Source organism: Solanum stenotomum, chromosome 4 (genome assembly GCF_019186545.1).
Source record: "Solanum stenotomum isolate F172 chromosome 4, ASM1918654v1, whole genome shotgun sequence".
Taxonomy (NCBI): Eukaryota; Viridiplantae; Streptophyta; class Magnoliopsida; order Solanales; family Solanaceae; genus Solanum; species Solanum stenotomum.
In genome coordinates, this window is record NC_064285.1 from 47,482,650 (window position 1) to 47,488,861 (window position 6,212).

Below are 6,212 nucleotides of genomic sequence, written 5' to 3' on the forward strand. Positions count from 1 at the left end.
AGGAAACATAGACATATTTTGGAAGTTGGCAGAGCCTTGAAGTTGCAATCTCATGTGCCTAGCAGGTTCTGGGGTGATTGTGTACAAACAACAGTCTATTTAATCAACAGACTGCCCACTGATGTATTAAAAGGGTGTTCTCCTTATGAAGTATTGTTTGGGAAATCACCTAGCCTAGATCACATTAGAGTGTTTGGTTGTTTATGCTATGCTAGTGTGTTGCCTAGAGGAGGAAAGTTTGAGGCCAGAGCAAAGAAATCAGTACTACTGGGATCCTCTACCACACAAAAGGGATACAAGTTGTATGACTTAGATCAACAAAGTGTGTTTGTCAGTAGGGATGTTGTATTCAAGGAGAGGGTATTTCCTTTTAAAGATTTGCAGTTTGACAATGAAGGTCCCCATCCTTTGTTTTTACCCTTCTCAGATCATGCAGATGAAGCTCCAACTCAGGATTTATATCTGAATGCTGACTTGCAAACACCAGAAGTTTCTCCTGTTGAATCTCCTGCACATGTCACAGCATCAGGTTCAGACCTTGTTGTAGAAGAAATTTCTCCACAAACTCTTGTAGATTCACTGCAAGAAGAAGATGTGATTCCAGTTGCTCCCATACAAGAGGTGCCACTAGCCAATGTTGGTCCAAGGAAGACACACAGATCATGCAAACCACCTGTGTGGCTCAAAGATTTTGTTGTGCCCAAGAAAGCTAATCCCCACTCTATTACTAATTATGTTTGTTATGACAATGTATCCCAGGTTATCAAACTTACTTACATGCTTTTTCAGCAGCTATAGAGCCTCATTCTTTCAATGAAGCCTCTCAAGATAAGCTATGGATGGATGCCATGCAACAGGAAATCCTAGCTTTAGAAGACAATGACACTTGGACCATTGTTGAGTTGCCACCAGGTGAAAAGGCAATTGGTTCAAAGTGGGTGTACAAGATCAAATGCAATTCAAATGGTGAAGTGGACAGGTACAAAGCTCAACTAGTTGCAAAAGGATTCACTCAAAGAGAAGGCCTTGATTACCATGACACCTTCTCTCCAGTTGCAAAGATGGTTACCATCAGAACCATTCTAAGTCTGGCAGCTTCACATGGCTGGGATCTTTCTCAAATGGATGTCAATAATACTTTTTTACAAGGTGATTTAGTTGAAGACATCTATATGGAACTTCCTCTTGGCTTCCAGAAGAAGGGAGATAATAAAGTATGTAAGCTAAGAAAGTCACTCTATGGTCTCAAGCAGGCATCAAGACAATGGAACATCAAGTTTACTGATGCACTATTGTCAGCAGGATATTCTCAAAGTGCCCATGACCACTCCTTGTTCATAAAAAGGGAAAGAGATGACATGGTTGTGATTCTGGTGTATGTTGATGATCTCTTAATCACTGGAAGTAGCTCTCAAATGATTCAAGAGGCAAAAGCAACACTGCACAAAAACTTTAAGATGAAGGACTTGGGAAGTCTCAAATATTTTTTGGGGATAGAGGTTTTGAAGTCAAAGGAAGGGATATTATTGAATCAAAGGAAGTATGCCTTGCAACTCATTTCAGAAGTTGGATTAAGTGGAGCAAAGGTTGCAAGTACCCCTTTAGAGTTCAATCAAAAGCTAACTAGTATAGAATATGATCAACACATTGGGAACACTACTGATTCTGCTGATACAGAGCTGGAAGACATCACAGCATACCAAAGGTTGATTGGGAAGTTACTGTATTTGACGATTACCAGACCTGATATTTGCTTTAGTGTACAGGTGTTGAGTCAGTTTATGCAACATCCAAAAACCTCACATTGGGAGGCTGCACTGAGGATTGTGAAATATGTTAAAAATTCCACAGGCCTTGGAGTTTTGCTTAAAAGGGAAACAAGTCCTCTTGAGCTTCCTGGATATTGTGATTCAGACTGGGCCTCATGTCCCAACACACGTAGATCAGTGACAGGATATATAGTAAAACTTGGTGATTCTTTGATCTCCTGGAAGTCTAAAAAACAGCAAACTGTTAGTAGAAGCTCTGCTGAAGCAGAGTACAGAAGTCTAGCAGCCCTTGTAGCTGAATTGGTATGGTTGGCAGGGTTACTTGCTGACCTGAATTTTCCAGTCACTGATCCAATTAAGGTGTTTACAGACAACAAATCAGCTATACAAATAGTTGAGAATCCAGTTTTTCATGAACGCACGAAACACACAGATATTGATTGCCACTTCATTCGAGAAAAGGTGAAGTCCAATTTCATTAGCCCCACGTATCTTTGCACCACTATGAAACCTGCTGACATGCTTACTAAAGGTCTGGGGATTAGACAACATCATCATCTTTTGAGCAAACTTGGTGTGCCGGATATCTTTCACCGTGCAGTTTGAGGGGGTGTATTGAATTACTAATAGAAGCCAACTAAGAATCTTCTAGAATCAGTTAGTTTGTTATAAAGTTGGTTAAAGGCTATTGATGCAGTAAAGGATATAACACGTGATTAATGTGAAGTTAGTTAGAGTCTGAGTCAGCACAAGTATCATCTATATAAAGAGATAAAAGTGTATTAGATAGGGTAGTAGAAAAAGCTTAGATTCTAGAGCTATATTGTAATGGAGCTCCTACAATTTCAATCAATGAAGTTTTATGTTTTTACTGCTTTGTGGAGTTTAGAAAATTTATAATATCTAATATCATAGGTGTAATAGAGTATAACTTGCTCCTTGCATTCACAATCCACCAATTCATATCCACCACTTCAATCATAAATTATTGACTGATACTTTGATGTTCTTCAAGTTCTTTAGATCCAAAATTAATACTAATGTGCCTTTTGCACTTTTTTCAGGTTGACTGTGAATGTAGGTGCTGGAATTAGGAAAACGACAGAAGGCGAAACTTCTAAAAAAATGAGGCATGAAAAGCGAAGAAAGATAAAAAGTTCCTTTCCTCTCATTTATACCTTTTGTGAAATTTAAATTTATAAATTTACAGAGTTTTATCTATTCATTAGTTTATTCTATCATTTTTCACGTGATGAGTTATATGCTTTAGTTATTGAAAAAAAATATTTGCGTAGCCCTGCATTCTAAGATATAGGTTTTGCAAATGAACTGGTGTTTCAAATGATTGTTACAGACACCCACTCCTTTCCAAAAAAAAAAAAACATAATAAGTTGCAATAGTCAGTACAAAAGTTCTTATAAGCTGCAACTGATCTACATTTTTGAGGGATCAAGTGACTATTACTTAGGTAAGTCCTGTTGGAATCGAAACTTGAGCAATTCACATGTCCAGTTATATTTAAGTGACTATAACTTTTGTATTGAATAAAATCTATCTCAACACTGATTAATAGGACTCCTCAATTTATTTATTTTTTCTCAGGTGAAACGATAGTTCCTCCCATTACTATAATATCTCTAATTTTATTTCCTCTTCTCTTTTTGTATTCAAAGGTTAGAGTTAGAGATTCAATTCACCTCATTGCAGGAAAGCACCATCTTGATTGACTACATTTGCACCAGTTATTGTCTTTGTGATGCTACAGGGAGCCTGTATCATATATCCTAAATGTAATTACTAATGACTTCTGCAGTCCTCAACTACTTATGCATTGTGAATGTCTAATACAATGTGTAGTATTAAAACCTTTCATTGATTTCATTTTGTGCCCTCTCCATATTTTTTGAAGTTCTTTATGAGCATTGAGATCATCCTCAAAGCTTGTAGTGGAACTCTGAGGATGTAAATTCAATAAACATACTTGACCGCTAAGTTAAAATGAATGTTCAGTAAAATTCGAGTATCATTTCTCCTTTTACGTACATTCTATATATTTATATTTGTGTGTGTGGTATGGAGAGTTTTCTCGAATTTAACTCCTTTGAGATGGAAATATTCTCTGTGACAAAAGATGTTTGATTGATTTTGAGAGATGTCAAGAAAAAGAGAATGAGCCTTAAGTTGGTTGCAATAAATTCATTTGTTTGATGACCTTTTTTTAATTCAATATTTAAACTTAAGTAGATATTTTGTATTTTAAACTTCAATTCTTCTCCCTATCATCTGAAAAGAATGAACTAGCATCAGTTTGGTATTGATGTTCTACGTAAGAGGTAAAACTTAGCTATGTTGGAGGGGATGTTCACATGTACTGCAAAACAATGTCTACACCAGTAAAAAACGAAGTCAACAATTAAAATATAGCACACTTGAGGGGGGACAACTATTTCTCATGTACTTTCTTTACATGTTTAATATCTGGAATGTCAAGTATGTTAAAGTAGAACAACACAACCAGGAATACTTCTCAGAATTGTGATTAAGAGAACTTTGTTTGACTTTTTTGCTACCATCATTTGAAATGCTTGTGGTTATGGTTTTACTGATATAAAAATGACTATAACTATGGAACACTAAGATTTTCATGATCTCTTTGTTGGCTGGTAGGTGTTTAATCACCAGTGAAGTAGTGAAGTCTGTGCAGGTTTAACAGTTCTTGCATTCTGATGGATATTTCAGATTAGGGCGCTCAACTTTAACATCGTCAAGAGCTATGTTTCTCAGCCAAGCTATTGGCAGAGCTTGAGGTTGCATGATGGGGTCGTTAAGCTATAGCATTTTGTGCAACTTCTTTTGAGGTATGTCAAAGAGATCTTATCCTCATGCTAATTTGGTGATGTTACAAATTCATGTAATGAAGTTTTTGGTCGTGTTGAACTTATGATTAGGGGTGTACATGGCCGGGTTGGTTCGGGTTTTTCAAATATTAAACCAAACCATTTATGTCGGATTTTTAAATTCATAAACCAAATCAAACCAATAAAACTCGGGTTTTTCAACCTCAGGTTTTTTCGATTTTTCGGGTTGTTTCGGGTTTTTCCGGTAAAGTATTCATACAAATATATAATTTACTTGTACTTCAAATATTTCTTTAGTCCTACCAAAATACAACTATCTAAGATGTTTCTTAAAAATATAACACAATATGATATGATTAATGACACTAAAATATCCAACAAAAATAATAATAATGAAATCGCGTAAAACAAATATTGCAAATTAACAAGTCATAATGAAAATGATCATAATTTAAAAGTACTAAATAATGCTAAAATTAAGCTTAATAAGTATTAGTTACATGACGAAATATTAAAGGAAATTAAAATTACATTATGAATTTTAATTGTCTAAACCAATGTAAACTAAAGAACAAATATTCAATATTATTGTCATTCTTAGTGTTGAATTGATTTTCTTTTTGCATTAGTATTAATTTGATTTTGATTTAAGCTTTATTATAATTACCAACATATGTGGACTATAATTTTTAGTGGCTCATTCATAATTCTATGTTGTGGACTATAATTTTTATTGGCTCATTCATAATTCTAAGTTACAAACTTGAAATAATATATTAAAAGATAAAAACTATGAAAATGTATAAGAAATATTTAAAAATTATATCAAAGTAAATATTTTTATGTATAAAATAAAATTTTAAAATTATATATATAATGTCGGGTTGATTTGGTCTCGGGTTGATTTTTTTTAGTAAAACCAAACCAACCCAAATATAGTCGGGTTTTTTTTTTTCAAAATTAAACCAAGTCAAACCAAACCACTAGTTGGGATTTTTTTTCGGGTTGACTCAGTTTGCGGTTTGGTTCGATTTTCGGTTCGATTTTGTACACCCCTACTTATGAAGTTGTGGATGTGCTTCCTAGACGAGTTGAAATTTTGCAGTGTAAATACAAGGAGGATTTGAAGGGTCTACAAATTTCAATGAATTTGATGTACATGTACAATTTTTTACATTAGGGGTGTGTTTTCCAATTCTCATGTTTGGTTGGGTTAAATGTTTTTCAAATCAACTCATTTTCCTCAAATTTAAGGAAAATGACTTCCCTTCAAAACTTAAGGAAAACATTTTCCAAAACTCTCTTCCAACTTCCAATTAAAAATAAAATGTTGAAAAAATCAATTTATTTTGTCCCTACACTCAAACCAACCCCCCAACCACTNTGGTCCCTACCCTCAAACCAGCCCCCCAACCACCACCCCAAAAAAAAATAATAATTAAAGTTTGTTTTTAAATTCAATATTTTTACCCCACCCTCGCCCCTACCCCCACCCCCTACCACCACACCTCCCAAAAAAATATTAAAAGTTGTTTTTAAAAGATATTTCTAATTTCAATTTTTTATTTTTTCACACCCCTACCC